At 42.8% G+C, this 21,656-nt stretch overlaps 1 protein-coding gene and 1 non-coding gene across 21 annotated transcripts in view; both read left to right on the forward strand.

The window, feature by feature from the left end:
• Positions 1–21,656, forward strand: part of Usp29 (ubiquitin specific peptidase 29) — a 236,662-nt gene that overhangs the window by 68,779 nt on the left and 146,227 nt on the right. The gene's annotated exons all lie outside the window — the stretch shown is intronic.
• On the forward strand, positions 4,250–4,333 carry Mir3099 (microRNA 3099). The gene has a single exon (NR_037213.1). It is a non-coding gene; the product is annotated as a microRNA 3099 (primary transcript).

The raw sequence follows: 21,656 nt of genomic DNA on the forward strand, positions 1-21,656 counted from the left end.
AGTTAGGAAGTGGGGAGGTGATGAGGGTAGTGGGCCAGTGAATAGGTGCGTGCCCTTGTAAAGGAAACTCTGGAGGGCTCCCTGCATGTTCCGTCAGCCACATGTGGGAACACAGAAGGAGCCGTCTATGAAGCAGGGGAAGTCTTGACCAGATATTGAATCTTCTAGCTCTTTGATCTTGGACTTCACACACTCTAAACCTCTGAAAGTACTGGTGATATGGCCCAGTGGGAAATGGCACTTGCCCCTGACTTTGATTTCTGAGCCCCATATGGTAAAAGGAGAGAACTGATTTCTGTGAGCTGTCCTCTGACTTCCACATGAGCCATGCTTACCTGACCCCGCACCCCACACACATACAGACACACATAAATGCAATAGAAGTTTTTTAATAGAAATTCTACAAAGGGAAACCTTTTTTTTCCCCTCCAGCATTTATAAAAAATAGGCTTGTTTGTTTTCTAGAGGACCTTGTGTAGCCCAAGCTAGCCTGATGCTTGCTGTGGAGCTGCGGATGGCAGGATCCTTACTCTCCTGCAGTGTGTCAGGATGAAAGACCTGCACCACATGTTGCTAAGTTTCAGACCCTGACAAACTGCTGGGTGCCTATTTAACACATCAAAGCCAACCTGGTCTCCAACTTCTCCCTGAATCCTTTAGTACCTACCTGTTAGAGGGGTCTCATGGCTGGCATACCCCTTCTATCTGGGCTTCTCCAGCCCAGAGGCTGGGCTGCCCTTCCTCTGGAGGCCCATTTTGATTGCCCACTTCTCTCTTTTGCACTTTTTGCACCTTTGGCTTTCCGGCCACTGGCCTTGGCGCTCCTCTCTTTCTTGCCCTCCCAACACGGTTCAGGATCATGACCACTCTGGACTCTCCCAGATGTCCCTGCTTCTGGCTATGTGCTCCCACTCTCTACAATAAACTTTCTCCTCCACTATACCTAGGAGCAGTCATGTCCCGTTTTTCCCTTTTTTCTTTCTTTTTTTTTTTTCATTCATATCTAGTTAATGAAGCTTTGGTGATGGCTTTGTGCAGGCTAAATAAACCCTTTATTAACTGTGCCACATATGTAGCTCAGATGATTTCTTTTAGCCTTTCTGACTTTGTTATGTTTAAAAAAACCATTTATGTTGATTATAGAACTGCTCAGCTATCTTGTCTTGTGGAGGAGCCAGGAAAGGAATCCTCTACGTACTGCACACACTCTGTCCCCAGCTCAGACACCCAGTTGATGTGTCTGGGTCTTGAGTGTTGGTTATTGAAAGCAAGAACCGGACCAAGATGGAATGCGAAGGAAGATTCTACTGGAGCTTGTTTCTGAGGGGAGGGGGTGGGGGAAGCAAAGCATCTCAGAACACTAGCTGTTAGGATGTCAGTTTCATCAGGTTGCCAAGTAAAACCCCACAGCAACTGCCCACCATGGAATTTTCCCTGATTAATGACCTACGAATGCCCGGCTGGCGTCCAAGCTCTATATACATTGACATCCAACTCAGGAAGGGAAACAATTTTCCCAGAAACAGCACAACATGGCCACTATTCTTCAGATGTCCGCTTCTAAAACCATAAAAATATTTCATAGTAGCCGTCTGTTTGTGGACCATATCCCTGGGTCGTGGACATAAGTGGGTTTTCTCTGGTGTTCTGGGAGGGTGGACTGTCCTCATCTGTAGATGACTTGAATGCCTGTTCCCAGGGCCCTTGCAGCCCATGTGCCACACTCTTCCTGTTCAGTGTTGGCACAGAGCGGTAACCTACTTGAAGACGTGTGGCTTGAACTACATTGTATAAACATTGAAATAATAAGTCAAACAAGCAAGTACATTTTCACTCTTGTGCCTCTGTACCCAACTTTATAAATCTCCAAATGTGTGCATTCAAAGGAGCTGTGTGTTCTCCCCCAATAGCTGCCTTGTGTAACAGTAAACACCATTATGCAAACATGACTGCCCAGCAGAATCTATAGCCTTCAAATCTCAGACCAGACTATCCCTCCTAATAAGTAAAAGCTTGGAGTGTTAACTGCTCACAGAGCCTCCGAAGGCACTGGAATTCGAGGTTGGGGATGTAGATCAGTTGGAGGGCTTGCTTTGAATGCACAAAGTCCTGGGTGTGATTCCCCCCCACACACTGCATAAACTAGGTGTGGTGATACATGCCTGTAATGCCTGAACTTGGGAGGCAGGAGGATCAGAAGTCCAGAGTCATCTTCAGCTACACATCATGTCTCAAAAGAAAAACAAAAAACAAACAAAAATCAAAACAACAACAAAATCCAGAAACAAAAAATAAACAAACAAGAAAACAGCAACAAGAACAACAAAAAGGAACATGATGCTTCTAAAGAAAATTGGGAAACTGTTCAAATTTTCCAAGCAAGGCCATGGAATGTCCGGGTGTTCCCTGATAAATTCGGAGCCCCTGAGCACTCCTAACTACAGCACTGAGAGGTGACTGGGTGGTTAAATTGCTTGTCATGCAAGCTTCAGGACCAAAGTTCAAATAAATGGAATTCCAGCCTTGGAGTTGCAAGCAAGAGATCCCTGAAGCAAGATGACTAGCTAGAAGAGCCGTGCTGGCGGGCTCTGAGTTTGCTTGCCAGACCCTGTCTTGATGAGAAAGTTGTCAGAGCAATGGAGGATTGCTGACATCAATCTCAGACATCTGGATGTACATGTGCACCCACGTATGTGTGCCGACATACAAGCAACAAGCAACAAAATCGTGCACCTACACACACACACACACACACACACACACACACACACACACACACACCACACCACACACCCATGAATGGGAAAGGGGAGGGAGGTGAAGGTAGCTATAAACCAGGGATAGTTTGATGGAGGAGACCCATGAAGGAATAATTGAGGGTCAGACTATAGCTTCTGTTTGTGGATCAATATTTCCAATGGGAACATTGATAAGATAGACCTGAGAAGAGGTAGAAACGGGTCCACAAGTAAAACTCTATTGGACTACAATTCTGACCACTCCCAATATACTCTCCCTGATTGCTTTCATGCTATAGTGACAGAGTTCAATAACTGAGTTCCAACCACACAGCCCACCAAAACTAAAATATTCACTATGTGGCTTTTGACAAAAAGCCATTCCAGGCTGCAGAGTCAAACAGTTTATAAACCTGCACAGATCTAGCTTCCAGGGAAATGCCACAGAGTCCAATATAGCTGCTACCCCAAATTCCTCTAAAGAGAAAACATAGGAACACCCATTTTTGAAACTCACATAGCCTAAACTTTGACTATTTTTAATTTATCATAACCAGAAAACTATATACAATTACAGTGCGCAACATGATGTTCAAATTACATATATTCTTTGTGTGAGTATCTTCTCAGTCAGATTGGCTTACCTATCCATTATGCATCCATCATTTTTTTTTTAAGAACTTTCAGCAATTTTCTGTTGTTGCTGTCTTTTTTTTTTTTTTTTTTTTTGCGATAGGGTTATTTTGTTCTCTGTGTAGCTCTGGCTGTCCTGGAACTCGCTTTGTAGACTACCAGACTGGCTTTGATCTCAGAGAGCTGCCAGCCTCTGTCTCTGAGTGTTGGGATTAAAGGTGTTCACCAATTTTCAAGTATAAACATAACTCATTACTGATTATCACCACCATGGTGTACAGTAGCACCTTAGAACTTACTTTTCCTACAGAATGAAGACTCCATGCCTGTCAGTCAAAACAAAACAAAACAAAACAACAAATAAATGTGTTGTACAACATCACATTTGTCTCAATTAAGTTCATTACCTTGGCTGTATGATTTTTCCCATCAAAGAAACACATATGAACATCTATTCACGCCTTAAAGGGCATTAAAGATTAAAAAAAAATATTTCACCAGTCTATGTTGGTAAAGCAGTGAATTTGGGGTATAACTTATAGGAGCAAGGATGACCTAGGCAGCTGCATCCCTGAAAAGGCCACACAACACAGGCTATTACCCATGAAACCTGTATCCTGGGAGCTCCCTGCATGATTTGCAGGCAGTGCCACTAAAGAGTCTCCTCTCTCACAGCAATCATTTCCTGCCTTACATAAACATAGGACAGGGCCTTGTGGTGCTTCTAACTTCCTGTGCTTTCTGAGTCTTGTAAGTTATATAAGACTCCTGAGCCTTGGAAGTTTCCTTATCTCCCTCAGTCTTAAAATGTTTCGATTCAGTGGCAATCTCCACAGAACTCTTCCTCCTTCCAAGGGAAACCTCAAGCCTGCTGAACGATCGATCCCCATCCCAGCTTCCTTCCAGCCCTTGATGTTTTAGTACGCACATAGGCTAGAGAGAGGTTGGGGATGGGGAAAGATGAGAGCATCGAATGCAGGATTGAGTGACCACGTGGAGGGAGACTACCCAATGACAATAGAGACCCGAGAACTTCACACTTAGTCCTTTCTCATCTGATGAGAATTAGCAGGAAAACACTGATAACTCAGAGAGCATGAGCCCATACATCTAAGTGGAGCCTAGTAGAGCACTCCTGGAAAGCTCACTAAAGTTAGGGGATGGATGAGGACTCCAAAACTGGTTCCTGATTCAAATGAAGCACCACATGTTGCTAAACCATCGTCTGGCTGACAGCGAATATCTCTTATCCTAGTTGTTCACCAAAGCCCCCACCTTCAGTCATTCATTCTTCTCACTCAATTTCTACCTCTGCCTGCAGGAGAATGAACTTGTCTAAATGACACTTTCCTCATGGGGGTAAAGAGATTTTTCTTTTCTTCTTTTTTCTTTTTTTTCTTTTTAGAGAGAGATTTTTTTTTTCCAATCAGTGAGTTGTTGTTGGAGGACTTGAAGTTTTTAATATGACATCAAAAGGGAGTCAGGAAAATATGGGGAGGGTGTAATGACACCCCCTAACCCGTTGTCTCTTGATCCCTCACTTGGCCTCTGCTTTTGTCAGGAACAGACACTTGCTGCACAGGGGCACCTTATCCATCTTCATGAGACCTGACACTGGCATGGGCACAGGAGGAAGCAGTGGCAGAAAGCATCTAAGATTGGGATATTCCAGATTGTATAGGTAAAAATGTGTAGGCAAAAAAGAGAGGAAGAGGAGAAGGAAGATGAGGAAGAGGAGAAAGAGGAGGAAGAGGAAGACAAAGAGGAAGAGGAGGAGGAGGAGGAGGAGGAAGAGGAGGAGGAAGAAGAGGAGGAGGAGAGGAGGAGAAAAAAGATACAAAAATCCCAACCAAAACAACAACCAAAAAAAAGAAAAAAAGAAAAAGAAAAGAAAAGAAATGAAGGAAGGAAGGAAGCAAGCAAGAAAGGAAGAAAGGAAGAAAGAAAGAAGGAAACTACCAAGTAACTGTCACATCTACCTGGCTATGGCAAGAGGGTAGAACTCAGCTGAGTGACAGAGGAGCTCATTCTTCAGCAACTAGCAGAAATCCAAAGAGTAGACACTAGATTCCTGCAGATTGCCATGCCACAAGCTGCCCTCATCCAGCAAACTGAGCCTTATGAACTTTCAAAACAATCACTAAGAGGTCCAGCTGCTTGTGTGGGTGTATACAGGTAGGACATACTGCAGAGGTAGAAGCAGGAGGTATGTGAGTTTGAGGCCAGCTTGGGCTACAACTATAAAGGCTGGAGAGATGACTCCATGGGTAAAGAGCTGGATATGCAAGTGTGAGGACCAGGGTAAGGATCCCCAAACCCCACATGAAAACTGGATGGACATGGTGGCCTACCTGTAATTCCAGACAGGAGAGCCTCGGGGCAAGCTGGTTTTCATGTCCTGTACCCCTGAAGAAAACTGAATTTCCTACCCTCAGCAACTGTCATTGCCAATAGCTCCTCAGTTAGGAGTGGGACTTCAAGATGCTAAGTTTTAGGTTTCGAGTATCTTACCACAACTTTTAAAAACTGAAATACTCCACCTATGAAAGTGTTTCAATATGGAGAGTTTGTCAGCCCCCTCAGATGGGTGGAAGCAGCTTTTGCTGTGCCCCAGGGAAGGAATGAGAATGCCAACTGGGACGGTCTGAACATCTGTCAATGTGCTCAGGGGCCGTTGAGACTTTTCACCCTCAAATGGATGATCTGTGGGACACACGTTGCCTGACGATGATTTTGTGGGATACAGTCACCCCAGATTTACCTTAGTTTTTGAATGATGTCGCAAATAAATGATTTTGCTTTTTGATAATTAAAAAATTTTTATTGTATTAATACATTAATGTGTGTTATGGCATACATGTGGTATACAGAGGACAACACATAGCAACCTTTTTTATTTCTTATGAAATCTGGGCCCTAGGGATCAAACTCAGACTGTCAGTCTTGAAGGCAAGCCCCCTAAATCCACTGAGCCAGGCTAGCAACACGAGCTTTTATAAAAAGGTCCTTAAGTTATCTGGTTATGAAAAAAATAAGCCTGACAAGCACCTAATAATTTTTTAATTGTTAAATGATTGATTTGTTTTATTTTATGGGTATGAGTGCTTCACCTGCTTGTATGTATGCATACTACACAGATCCCTAATGGCTTTGGAGGCCAGGAGTTATAGATAGTTCTTTGCCACCAAATGGGTTTTGAGAACTGAACCTGGGTACTTGGAAAGATCAGACAGTAGACAGTGCCCTGAACTGCTAATACATCTCTCCAGTCCCCAATCTGTGAAATTCTGTGTTGATGAGAAAAACATAAGCAGTCTTTAGGCCTAGGCTTGGATCATTGGATTCGTCACTTTGTTTTTGTAAATATTTCCCCAAGTATCTTAAAGAATTATTTACAAATACTCATTTGAGTCAAACATACTCACAGGACATTCTAATTCGGTAAGTATAATGTCTCTATGAAACTATTCTCTCTCTCTCTCTCTCTCTCTTTCTCTCTCTCTCTCTCTCTCTCTCTCTCTCAGTGTGTGTGTGTTTTGTGTGTGTGTGTGTGTGTGTGTGTGTGTTTCAAGAATAAATAATCTCTTTTGTCTGGCCCAGTAAACTTTTATTTAAATAATGCATCCTCTGGGTATATGCAGATGTCCATGTTCTACAGGTCTTTCTGTTGTTGGAGGGCTCTCAAGATATTTACCCAATTTTAGAACTGGTGGGGTTGAGAACTATTTGCCGAAAAAACAAAACAAAACAAAATACCCAGTGATATGCAAACTTTGGTGTTTGGAAAAATTAGGCTGGGGACATTGAGTAACTCAGCAGTTAAAAATGCTGACAATACTGAAGTTGGGTCCCTAGGACCCACATGGTTTAAGAAGAGAACTGGCTCCCACAAGTTGTCTTCAGATTTTGACTTGCACGAGGTGGCAAGGCACCCAAAGAGAGGTATGCACAAAAGTAAATAAATAGAATGTAATAAAGATTAGTGTGGCTCTCAGAGAAGCCTATTCCTTATCATCGCTCATCACCCTGGTATTGTGTTTTTTGTAAATATTATTAAAAGTCACACTTGTGGAAAAAAACAAACCTAGAGAAGAGCTAGTCTTTGTCCAGAGTTCCAAATGTACTACTGCTAATCTCAGCAGGTCCCAACCAGAGCTCACAGTCCCTATCAAAATCAGCAAGTCCATCCAAATGAGGAAGGGCTGGCTTCCTTCCGTAAGCCTCAGTGACTTTCTGGGGTTTGGCTTTTCTTTTTTCTTCTGGTTTCCATGTTTCTCACGAATTTAATTTCCTATTTGGATGGATCTTGGTTCTTATCGTTTAAAAGAAAATGTCTTCTGTAGTTGTTTTCATTTCCTATGCCTTTATCTTTTCAATTCTAATAATTCTTACTTTATCTGTTTTGTCCAATGGTGTTTTCATTTATTCCCTTACTTTGAAGAACTATATTTGAGGCTGAAAATATTCTTGAACTTTGGTTCTTTTTGGTATATGAATTATTTTTAAGCCCTACCCCCTCCTTGGCTCATTTAATGTTGAGGGCATTTGTGTGCCATAGTGGAAGTTGTAGAACAACTTTCTGGAGTCAGGTTTCTCTTTCCACCATGGAAAGTCCCAGGGATTAAACAATTAAATGGAGGTCCCCAGATTTGGTGGCAATCATCTTTATTAGCTGTGCTTGGTGTATTTAAGTGCGATGTAATTAGCTAATTTCGTTTTAATAAAAGAGGAGAGGAGGATAGAGAGGCAGGACTGTGGCTCAGTTGGTAAGTGATTCTAACCTTGGGTTCAGTCCCAACATGTCAGAAAACCCGATGTGGTGATGCGTACCTATTATCCTTGCACTACATTCAGGGGATTGGAGATAGGAGGACCTATCTCCAAGGAAGATAGAGCTGGGCTGCTTTTCAGCAATCATGTATCTGTATGTAGGAAAGAATGCACTCTAAAATAATACTTAAGGGGTAGTGTGGTAGTGACTCAATCACAAAATCGCAGATGATTATATCAAGTGAAATCTAATCACATACGGCTGGCATCAAAAGTAGGTTTGCTCATGCAGATATCACTACAACCTTTTTTTAGCCATAGTTATTGCTGTTGCTCTTCTCCTGGCTTTTTACCTTGTATGTTGAACCTCAGGACACATTCCCACAGTTTTCATTTCATGCTGTAATGACAGCATGTGTGCAGACAGAATTTGCAAAATGGGTGGGAGGGAGGATTGTTGCTTCTGTTGGGAGAGGGCATGCTGGTGAAGGCCAAGCAACAACCTCAGGTGTCCGTCTGGAGGCTACACTCACCTTCTCTTTTTAGACAGAGTCTCTTTCACTGAACTGGCCAGGTAGGCTAGGCTGGCTAGCCAGCAAGCCCCAGGCATACTTCTGTTCCCATCTCCTCAGCTCTTGGATTACAAGCACAAATCTTCACACTCTCCTTTTTAAGTGGGTTCCGGGGATATGAATTCATGTCTGATGCTTGTGTGGCAAGCATTTTACCTTCTTTTCCCCTTTTATTCAGTCTAGAACCTAAGCCCAAATAGGATGGGTGTTCTCACATTCAGAATAGGTCTTCCAACCTCAACTAAACCTCTCTACAAATACCCACAGAGACATATCCAGAGGTGGGTCTTCTAGGAGATCCCAAATCTAGTCAAATTGATAATGAAGATTAGCCATTAGGAGACACACATTTCAACCATGGCACCTTACTAAGGAGAGGCCATTTGTCTTTCTCTGTAGTTCCCTTCATCCCGACTACAGCACCACTTTTGCTCTCCCTTTGAATGGTCTAAGCAAGCTCCAACCTCAGAACAAGAGCACTTTGGCATAGCACTTTCCTCCAAATTGAAACATTCTATCTCAGAGGAAAGCTCATTAACACTCAGAAAGTTCTCAAGAGAGGCTCCTTAGGATTAAGGAAGCAAGCAACTCTCAAGTCTCAGGAAGTCCCTAAACTTACAAGATGCTGAAGCTCCACCACCTTCAACTCCCCCAAGATTTTATAAACAGTAAGAGTTGTTGAAGAGAGGAGATTCACCAACCTGTCCAGCTGCCCATACATCCTGCAGCTCTGTGAGATGCAAACCATGCTGAGCTTTCTCATGCTGCCACCCTTTAACACAGCTCCTTGTGTTGTGGTGATTCTCACCCATCGAATTATTTCCATTGCTGCTTCATAACTCTAATTTTGTGATTGTTATGAATCAAAATGTAAGCATCTGTGTTTCTTAGGGGTCTTAGGGAACCCCATGGGAGAGTTGTTTAACTCCCAAAAGGGTTGTGACCCACAGGTTGAGAATTGTTGGTCTAGAGGACTCCTGAAGAGCTGCTTGCCTTCAGTCTATAATGAGATCTCAAGAGTTGTTGATAAAGGAATGCCACAACAATTCTTTCTGCGGAGAGTGAGGGTAAGAAGGCAAAAAGCAAAGATCCCTTCCTTCATGTCCTTGTCATTGGATGGCCATCAGAAGGAGCCATCCAGATTTAGGGTGAATTCCCATTTCAAGTAAGCCACCAAGGAAGTCTTCAACCAAGGAAGTCATTCACAGAGTACTCAACAGCTTGTGTTTTAGTGGATCTCAGATGCAGTCAAGTTCGAAAGCAAAATTAGCTATCACAGGTGGTATCCTGATTTGGCCTGCCGACGGTTTCTTGTCTGGGGTGAGCAGACATTTGCTCGTGTTTACCCAGGAATAGTGTCAAACAACATGCACTTGCTGGATTGCCCTTTGGAAGGCTCTTTTTCTGCGCCATGCCCATTCCCATCATTCAAACCGCTGCTGTCACCCTAGAAAGTTCTCTGACTATCTGAAATAACCTTCTCTCATTTCACTCTTATCTTACCCGTCTTTATTTTTTGCATGTATTTATCTGTGGGGTGTGTTCAGGCCATCACATATGTATGAAGGTCAGAAGACAACTCATGAATGGATTCTCTCCTTTCACCACATGGAGCCTGGGGATAGAACTCTGGTAGTTAGGCTTGGCAACACATAAATTTACCCACTAAACTCTGGTTAGTTGGCTTACGTGTGCTAAGATTCATCATGCCTACACCACTGTCTGTGTTCATTTACAACCCACCTCTCTTGTTACAAGGTATATCTAAAGGGACAAAGGCTTCTATTGCTATTTTTAGACAACCCCTCTCTCTAACATAATGTCTGGTGTGTAGCAGGCATTCAGTGAACCCTCTCATTATTTGTATAATAAATAATGAATGAGAGGAGATTCCTTCTTGAATGAACTTTGCATCTGTCTCATACTCTCAGAACTCGACTTCTGCCTGTTGGTTTCTATAATTCAGGTTCCTTTACATCAGTGGTTCTCAACCAGAGGGTCGAATGATCCTTTCATAGGGGTTGCCTAAGACTCCCAGAAAACACAGATATTTACATTACAATTCAAAGCAGTAGCAAAATTGCAGCTATGAAGTAGCAACAGAAATAATTTTATGGTTGGGGTCACCACAACACAAGGAACTGTATTAAAGGGCCACAGCATTAGGAAGGTTGAGAACCACCACCTTACATGGCGTCTTGGAAATGGAAGGTGCTCAGTCAACTTTCCTTTTTTGTGTTCATGTATCAATGGGAAGTAGATAATGCTTGTGACAGTGACGTTTAGGGGAGATTCATGGTTTCTGGTAGCTAAACAGGGACTCAAAACAGAGCTGAGGATTCAGTGGGTAGAAGGCTTGACTCTGTGTCTGATGATCTAAGTTCAATCCCCAGACTCCATATGGTGAAAGGCAAGAACTGACCTCCACAGGTTGTCTTTTGACACCCCCCCCCCACATGTCACAGAACACACTCACAAGCACATAATAATGTTGTAAATAATGCAATAAAATAATTTCCTAAAAGCCAATATTTATTTTATTTTGCAACGACCCTATCCAACAGTCCTTTTTTTTTTCTTTCTTTCTTTCTTTCCCAAATACTATTCCGGTGTATTCGTGTTCACAAGAGAGACTGCTGAGCCCATCCCCCAGCCAGGACACTTGGCCCTGAGTTGCTCAAGAGCCCTCATCCTCAGTCATTGCAGGGACTTGTTGCCATGGAAACTGCAGCCAGTGTTTCCATGGAGAAAGAGCTGCAGAGTCTGGAATTTTCCAGGTTCTAAAGGTGAATGTATATTCTCTTGAAAACAACTCTGAATGCTTTCCCCCAGGCTGGCCTTCATGGTAGCCACTGGCCACTCATGGCTTACTGGCCACTTGAATATTGGCTGCTTTGAACAGAAGTGTGTCTCCATCAGAGCACATACACTAGAGGTTGAGGTGTTATTACAAAACTTGGTTTTGAAATGGTTGCCATAATTTTCTTATTGATCAAGTCTGTGTATGGTTTCTGTTTTTAATTTTCTGTGTTTTTTGTATCAAAAATTTTAAATAGATAAAATTAATTTATTTTGTGTATGCAGAAGGATTTTTGTCTCCATAATGCACATGTGGAGGTCAGAGGACAAGTTACAGGGGCTGCCTATTGCTTTAGTTGCAAGGATTGCGCTGATGGCATGATTTTGTGATTGAAGTGTTCTTCCTGTTGGATTGCACTAGTCTAAAATGTGTGTAAGTGAATGCATTTTGGTGGTATAATTTTGGGGGGTTTGTTAGATATTTGTTCCTCTCTCTCTCTCTCTCTTTGAGAAAAGGTCTGGCCTAAAATTTACTCCACAGTCTGTGATCATTTTGAGCTTTTGAGCTTCCTGCCCCCACTTTCTGAATGCTGTTATTACATGATTACAGGTGTGCCCCCACCACACCACACCTGGTGATACTGGATATTTAACTCGGAGCTTTGTGAACACTGGGCAAGTACTCTATCAACTGAGCTATACCTCCAGCTCTCTTTTAACTTCTTTTTAAAGGGTTAACCAAGATGAGTGTCTGTAATCCCAGTCCCTTCGAGGTGGAGGCAGGAGGATCAGGAGTTCAGGGTCATCCTTGGCTATAGAGCTTTTCTAAGCCAGCTTAGAGTAATCGGACCCTGAACAGACCCCTACCCCCAAAAAACTAACAACAGCAATAGTAATAGACTTAATTAAATATGGTAGTCAATGAGTTTACAAATAAAAATTTCAGTAGTGGATTAGGTGAAGTCCAGAGAGTGATCTACAAAATATTTTCTATTTTCATCTGAGTGAACTTATTAAATATATAGCAAGCCAAAATTAAAGAATAAGTATTGAGTTGATGAGAGACAGAGAGCAAAACAAAGCACCATCAAGCCAGGCCATTGGAAGAGCCAACAGAGATTGACTGGGAAGCTCCATTGAGGCAGTGAGCTGGAATTCTTGGAAGGGAACGGGGATAGAGATGACATCATCGAAGCAGGTATCAAAGCATCTATGAGAAACCGATTGGGGAAGCAGAGGCTGTCATTTCCTGATGAGCTTTCTCTCTCTCCATGGCCGAGCTTCCCATGTCTGAATCTCTGGTTTATTTTTTCCATTGTAGCCACTTCTACATCATAGGATTAAACAATAGTCACCTTCCTAGGAGTCTGCGAGGGCACAGTGTTTTTACTTTTTGCCTGTTTTGTTCTCTTTCCTCCCTTTCACAAAGGTGGGGGCCAGCACAGCCTCAGACAAGGGGCCTTGGAAGAGATTTTGAGCCAAACATGCTTGAGTCTGAAACAGGAGAGGCCAACCCCAATCCCAGAGCCAGCTTCACTGTGAGCTCAAACAACACATGGTATTTATCACTATAACATATATTACAGAAACAAGTGACATTCTTCAATGCAGACATCCAATCCCCTTTCTGTGTTCCGTTTTCAAAAGAGCCACCTTCTCCTGGCTTTAAAATGCTGCGTCACACTGCAGCATGCAGCAGACACTCTGCTTGCACATGCGTTCTGTGCGATGGCTTCTGAGTTTCCACTCTCGTTCACAGTCTTACAATGTTTTCCTGCAGATATATAAGCCTTCCTGAGTTACATGTTAACCTTGGACTGGAAACAGAATGACCAATTAAAAGAGTGTGTGAAAGCCTGGATGCTCATTGCTAAAATGCTTCCCAAAAAGATTATGCCTATCCCCTACCCAGCTAAACTCCGTTCAAAGGGGTCTGACTTCCCTTCACCTCTGCCAACTCTGTCAATTGTGTTTTCCTCTGGTAGAGCATGACAGTTTGTTACTGGGGGTGTTTTGTTTTGTTTAAAAGTCTGGACAAGTAGATTCTGCCACTGTTCTGGCTAGCTTTGATTGTCAACTTGACACAAACTAAAAGCCTGGGAAGAGAGTCTCAATAAGGGACTGTGGGTATTGAGTTGGCTTGTGTTTGTGGAGGGTTGCTTAATTAAGTTAATTAACATTGAAAGACCCAGCCACTGTGAGTGACACATTCCCTAGGCAGGGAATTGTATTCAAGAGAAAAAATTGAGCTGAGCAAGCTCAGTCCACACACAAGAAACCATGCATGTGCCCACTCTTCTCTGTCCTGGACTGTGGATGAACAACTGCTTCAAGCTCTGGCCATCTTGGCTTGCTTGTCATGATGGATCATGCTTCGAACTGTGAGATGCAATAAACCCTTTCTTTCTTAAGTTGCTTTTGTCAGAGTATTTAATCACAGAAACAGGAAAAGAAACCAAGACAGCCCATGGAACACTTTCCTTTCCTCTGTATTCTCACCTCCCTCCCCTCTCCACACTACTACTATTCTACTTTCTGTGGTCTCCAGTTTAACACCTCCAGGTACTGCACGTAAGTGAAAGCATGCAGGATGTATCTTTTTGTGTGCTTGACTGTCTGCTTTCCCTTTGCAGTAGTATCTCCAGGGCTCACCTGCTCAGCATTGTGTCAGAACTCCCTTTTGTTCCAGTGTATGAATAGACAGCATTTCATTTGTCTTCATCCTCCTGGTTTCCCTTTCTGTGGCTATGCTAGAATACCCTTACTAAAGCAATTTAGAGAAAGGGTTTGTTAAGCTTACAATTCCAGGTTACACTTCCTCACTGTGGGGCAGTCAAGGCAGGAACTGAAAACAGCTAGTCACACACGTCACACCCACAGTCAGGGGCAGGAAGCCTCGAAGCAACACATAATACTAGTACTTAGCTCATTGTCTCCTTTCCGTTCATCCCAGGACCTGGCTTACTAAATGGCGCTGCCCACATTCAAAAAATCCCTCACCAGGCCAAGCTGATCTAGGGAGTCCCTCACTGAGACTCTTACTCGGCTATTCTACATTGTGTCAAGTTGATACATAAAGTAACCATTTCACCATTCACCCATAGATACTTGGTTTGCTTCCTTAGGCGTCAATTGTTGGATTGTATGTAGATTGTAGGGTCTGGAGAGATGGCTCAAGGCCTTAACCCTCTATGATGTAAGCTTGACAACCTGAACTCAGGTTCCAGAACCAAGTGCATGTGGAATGAGAGGACCAACTCCATGAAAGCTTTCCTCTGTCCTTTACACGTGGCATACACATGCATGGGCTAACACCACACACACACACACACACACACACACACACACACACACACACACCTTATGAATAGAAATGTACATAAAAAGATAAGTAGGTTAGAAAATCTGCTCCTATTTCTCAAAAGTCATACATTTTCTCTTTTATGAATTCTCTTTCAGATTCCTGGAGGACTAAATAGTTTTAATTTAATATTTTAATATCATATTTTAATTCCTTTTTTGAGAATTTCTTGCATGCATACTATATATTTTGATTATATTCACCTCTCTCTCCCCTCTAACTCCTCCTGGATCTACTCCTCCCTCCCCAAAATGTCTTTGTTGTTGTTGTCTTTCAAGACAGGGTTTCTCTGTGACTGTCCTGGAACTCACTTTGTAGACTTTGTAGACCAAGCCGGTATCAAATTCTTGCCCTTCTTTTTAGCTCACTGATTCCAGTTTGTGTTGCCCATGTACTTAGAGGCATGAGGCTATCTACTAGCCAAAGAACTCACCATGATGTTTAGCTTTTGGACCCACTTAGGCTCTTTGGGAAAGTGATTAGAATTCTTTAGATTAGCCAATACGACAATTTCACCCAGGAGGCTATTCGTTCAAACTTTTCAGGGTCCAACCTTTTCAGTTTTATGTAATCACAGTGAATACCCCTTTATGTTTGTTAATTTGTGGATTGCTTTGAATACAGCATTTCCCTCCTCATGGATCACACACATACTCTCAAAAGAGTGCTTGGACAAAAAAAGAAAAAAAGAAAAAGAAAGAAAGAAACACTCACTGTTTCTGCTCTCAGAAACGTTAGTCTTCATTAAGACCCCTGATTCCATTTAGGGAAGGGGTTAGGCCAGGTCTGAATTGTGACTGGGCTGATCAGGAATGCGCAAGTTTCTAATTGGAAACTTGTGCTCTTCAAAAAGGAGTCTTTGAACTTTGTTTCCTGGCCCCCGTCGACAGATTGTACTTAGTTCATGGACTCACCGTGGTTCATTTAGCTTGGCTCTCGGCAACAAACCAAGCAATACATACATCTCCTCCCCTGCAGGAAGCGGTTGGGTTTCTTGGACGTATCTCAATTGGCCTCTGTTGGGAAGACAAGCATTTCCAAACCCTAAAAGCAGTCAGGACTACCAGCTATATCCTTCCAAGTCTGTCTTTCTTAGCTTTTCCATTCGTTTTCTCTTTTGGGGCTGGGGGTGAGTGGGTAGAGGTGAAATGCAGGCTGCCTCATTTTCTGATGTTCTCATCCCAAACTGGATGCTTGCACACACATTTCAGATTCCTATCCACAATCACTGTTAGACTCAGGGCAATGCTTCACAAACTCAGATTACATCCTAAGCTGAAACCATAGCTAGGGAGATGAGAATTACAGCTTTATTTCTTTGTGTTGTCTGTCTGTCTTATAAATCTACGCATATATATTCGAAACAATTGTTTGCATTTCCTACAGGCAGTATGTGCAAGACTCAAAATATAGTATGGCTAAATCCCAAAGAAAGGCCCCAGAGGCAGCTCCTCTCTACCCAGAAAACAGCCCACCTCTGATTCTCCATACTTGTATAGCAAAAAGTACTGTTGGCATGAGTTAAGCAAAGAAGTCAGCTGTAATTACCTCTGGGACCTGTTGCTCCTTAGGGTAGGAATCATTTATATTCATGAGCATATACATATGTAAATGAGTATTGGGGTGAAGTGGTGTGCGTGTGTGTGTGTGTGTGTGTGTGTGTGTGTGTGTGTGTGTGTGTGTGTGTCTATGTGTGTGTGTATGTAGGGACGGGGAAACATACCAGTAACCTTTGGTTCTTTCTTAAATTCTCAGCCTGCTTGCAGGAAGTAACAACTAAGGCAGAGATTCAGAACTGGCCACAACTCTAAGAACGAGGGACTGTTGGGTATTTAGTCCTAAATGAGGCATCTATTCCCCTTTCCCCCTCCACTTCAAAGCCTAGGCGATATTGTAGAGGAGAAGCTGCAAAGATTCTAAGAGCCAGAGAATAAGGGGGTGTGCCATGAAGAGCTGTTTTGTGGACATAACATGGCTGTCACAGTGATGACCACATAGTGGTTGTGACCACCTCACAAACTAAAAACTCGCTGTCAAGAAAGATGGGATCAAGAGCAGAAGGAGGATAAGAGTGGATAATGTGGGTGAACGGGACCACAGCACATTACCTAAGTGTGAAACTGTCAGAAATAAAGAGAAAAAGTGTAAGTCTGTTAGAAATGCAGATTCTTGGCTGAACACAGTAGTGCACACCTTTAATTCCAGCACTTGGATGGCAGAGGCAGGTGGATCTCTCTGAGTTCAAGGCCAGCCTGGTCAACATAGGAAGTTCCAGGCCAGCCAGCCACATTACATAGCTAAACAGAGAGACAGAGACAGAGATAGAGACAGAGAGACAAAAAGGGAGATATGGATAGATAGACAGACAGACAGACAGACAGACAGACAGACTATGGCGATTCTTAGACTCCATAAGGACTTTTCATCAGAAACTCTTAGAGCAGTGGCTCTCAACCTGTGGGTCATGACCCCACAGGGGTCCCATAGCAGATACCTGCATACCAAGTATTTATATTACAATTCATAACAGTAGCAAAATTACAGTTATTAAGTAACAGTGAAAATAATTTTATGGGTGGGGGTCACCACAACAGGAGAAACTGTATTAAAGTGTCACCTCATGAGGAAGGTTGAGAACCACTGGATTAGAGCCTGTCTAGTACACACTGTATGTCTGTAGTGCTGCGTTCCCTAATTCCTTCTCCAGCACCAGGAACATCAAACCCTCCCCTCATAACTGCCTCTGGGTATGGGTGTTGCTTTCCTCTGACAAGAAACTGACAACAGGATGCAGGGACCTATTCCAAATGAGACTGAGTTTGAAACAGGGAGCCTTAGATAAACTTGGAGTTGAGGGGTAAAGTGGGCTTGAGCCAACCATGATACCCTCCCCACATCTGCATCAAAACATCTCAACATTAGGAACTCTCTGTCCTCCTGCTTTACCTGATGCGGGTGATGGATGCAAGCTCAGGCTGTTGTCATGGAAACCTCAGCTCAGGAGAGATGGGGGGGGGGGCTTGAGGGAAGAGCTTCTGAGCATGGAATTTTCCAAGCTCTGAAAAATAAATAATAAATAAATACATGCAGTTCGTAAAACAGCCCAGCTCGGCATATATCCCGCCTCCAATTTTAATAAAATGTTCCTGTTGTAGAAAAGATTGTTGTGGAGTCTGGGGAAAACACTGATCATTTTGTTTTCTGTATGATTTCATCTTTTTCTACGGATCTCAAGAGAAATAACTGACAGCTGTGAATGAGAAGGGAAAGAGGAATCTTCTAGAAGGTGGGAGGGGCAAGGACGTCGAGCTGAATGGTCATACAAGTTGTGGCTGTTGGCGGCAGTAGCAGCAGAGGTGTTGGAGGGCCACAGTGGTTGTCTTAGTGTCACTTCTGTTACTGAAATGAGACACTCTGCAAGAGCAACATAGACTTGATTCACAATTCCAGCTTACAATCCATCCTGTGAGGAGGCAAAGGCATCGGGAATCTGAAGCAGCTCTTCACATCACATCCATAGTCAAGAGCAGCGAGGTCTAAATGCATGCATGATGGTGCCAAGCTAACTTTCTCTACTTTTATATGGTCTAGGATCCCAACCAGAGAATGATACCACCCAAGCTTAAGTCCTCCCACCATTAACATAAGCAAGAGATTCCGCACAAACAATACCCCACAGGCCAACCAGATCTAGAGAGCCTCTCTGGAGACTGAAGATTCTCTGCCCAGATGATTCTAGGTTGTGTCAAGTTGACAGTTGGAACAAACCATCACAGCATTGTCTATTTGTGTCCACAATATGACATCAGTCTTTCCTCTGAAGTCCAGTGGGAATTACTAGGAGCACTGGTCACCATCTCAGGTCACAGGCTGTGTGACTTGTCAACAGTGGAAATAGATTTCTCACAGGCTGTAAGGCCAAGCTGAAGGTGCCAGAACTCTCAACCTCTGGTGACAGATGCCATGTTCTCCTGATGTCTGTAGATGGTGGATAGGGCAAGGCAGCTCTCTGGAAACGTTTTCCTTCAACAAGCATTTTTGCTGATTTAAAATTGCTTTCTTAAATTCATTTATTTGTTTGTGCATGTCTGTGTATACATGTACATGTGTGTGAAAGTCAGAGAACGACTTAAGGGAGTCAGTTGTCTTTTTCCACCATGTAGGTTCTGGGGATCAAACATGGGTTATCAGGTTCGGACAGCAAGCATCTTTAAGCACTGAACCATGTCTCTGGCCCCATTCATTTTTAAATTGGCAAATTACGTGGTACATATTTTTGAGGTGTAACATGATTTTGAAATTTTGAAATGTGGTGGCGCACACCTTTAATCCCAGCACTTGGGAGGCAGGGGCAGGCAGATTTCTGAGTTTGAGGCCAGCCTGGTCTACAGAGTGAGTTCCAGGACAGCCAGGGCTACACAGAGAAACCTTGTCTCGAAAAAAGAAATAGGTATAGATTAAATGAGATGAAGAAATTAAGCTAATTATGTATTGCCTCATATATTTTTTCGTGTGTGTGTGTGTGTGTGTGTGTAGAACACTTGAAATCTACCCTGCTTTTTAAAGTGCCTCTGTACAAGTGCATGTACCATAGTACATGTGTATAGACTGTAGAACAACTATGGGAAGTCCTTTCTTGCCTTCTACCTTGTTGAATTAGGGCCCTTCTTGTTTCTACTGTGTACTCCAGACTTAGCCAATGCTCAAGCTTCCTGCCAACTCTGGCTTTACCTCCCATCTGGCTATAGGATTGCAAGCATGCATTACTGTGCCTGACTTTTTGGGTTCTATGGCTTGAATTCTGGTCCTTATGATCACATGGCAGGCACTTTTCCCACTGATATATCTCCCCAGTCTGTAAAACTACATCATTGATAGATACTTCTCGATTGTATATACTTGTGAGACTATGTGTGACATTTCAATGCTTGCCTATGGTCGGGCAATCAATCAGTGTGTCTGTCACCTAAGATTGGGTCTCTTTAAGAGGCAGTCATCCTTTTTCTTTTCCCTTAAACTTGTGTGCTTTTCTTGCACCCTTGGAAACAAGAAGAAGGAATCAAATTCCTGCAGACACCCAAAATGAGTGCTGGGAACTGAACTCTGCAAGAGCAGTGAACACTCAACCACTGAACCATCTCTCCAGCCTCCGCATCTCATTCCCTGTATTAGTTATTCAAGGTGTTTGACTGTCACACCTATTTATCCACTGTCAACCTGACCTGAGTTGACCATTGAAGTCTTAATTTATATGAAAGTTTTTCCAATATATAAAAACCTTCAATTTCCATGAAATCAAGTTTGTAACTTTCTGTTTTCTATTTGCCAACTTTCCTCCCAGGTGTAGTAAAAACCCTTCTTTAGTCCACAGCTTCAACTTTCTCCCTTTGTTGCTCTGTAGTAGAATATTTGTGTATCATGTGCACAGTTGGGGTATGTGTGCTTGATGCATATGAAGTGCAGCGGCACATGTGGACAGATCAGAGGACAGCCTTGTAGAACCGGTTCCTTCCTTTTACCTTTGCATGGGTTCCAGAACTCAGATTGTCTGGTCTACTCAACAAGAGCTCTCGATCAGTACTTAGATTTATCAAGTGTAAAGATGTAAAGTGTGACGTTAACAGTGTTACGGTGATTGCATGTTGATGTGATGATGTATTTAAAACCTTGTTTTAAAATAAAATCATTATTAAAACTAATCTTTTAATACCAAATTAAAATAGCAGTTAGCAAAAGCCCACAGAAACTAGAGATGTCTAACAGAAAATTCACAACAAGGCTGAGATATGGGTCACTCAATGGAGTGCTTGGTAGCATTCATGAAATCCAAGGTTTGATCTCCAGCCCTGAATAACCTGTGTGTAATGGTGCATGCCTATAATCCAGCACTTGGGACTTGGAGGCAGGCAGATCAGCAATTCAAGCTCGTATACAGGTATGCAGCAGGTTCGAGGCCAGGTTGAGTTGCATGTGACCCTTGTCTCAAGAGAAAAACAAACAAACAAAAAAAAAAAGAAATTAAAAATAACATACATAGGCTTATATTATAGTCCTACCAAACACAGTTACTCTTGGATTCTTCAAGAAGACATCTGGTAGTGTGGGGAAGACTTGAGCCTAACCTAAATAAACAGAAAAGGAATTTTGGTGGTCGAAACCTCTCTGACAGGAGACTCTCAGTCTTTCAGAAATAGTTTCAATGTCAACATCTGGTCCAGGTGCCAGATAAAACTTTGCTTCAACAACCCACCTCAGAATTTTTTCCCTGATTAATGAGCTCAGTCGTGGAGTGAAATCCAAGCAGTATATACATACCACTGCCCAGCTCAGGAGGAGACTGGCTTTCTCGGAAAGAGTACAACCCAGCCAGTGTTCTGGGTGCCTCTCTTTTTCCAGGCCATAAAAACATATTTTTAAAATTTTCTATTTATTATTAGTATTAGGGTGTGTGTGTGTGTGTGTGTATGTGCGCGCACACACCGAGCAAATGGCATGTGCAGAGGTCAGAAGACAACTTTTGGAAGTTAGTTCTCTCTTTCCACCCTGTTAAGTCTCTTTCAGGAAACCCCATGCTCTTTGACCCCCCCCCCAAAATCCACACATACACAATACACACACACACACACACACACACACACACAAACACACACAAACACACATACACACATAAACACACTGACTGCATCTATAAGAACTCAGTACAAAACTTTTAGTCACATGAGCATACACAGAGAAGCCAGAAGACAGTGTCAGAATCGTTTTAGAAATGACAGTCTAGCCTTG

This window comes from Mus musculus, chromosome 7 (assembly GCF_000001635.26).
Source record: "Mus musculus strain C57BL/6J chromosome 7, GRCm38.p6 C57BL/6J".
NCBI lineage: Eukaryota > Metazoa > Chordata > Mammalia > Rodentia > Muridae > Mus > Mus musculus.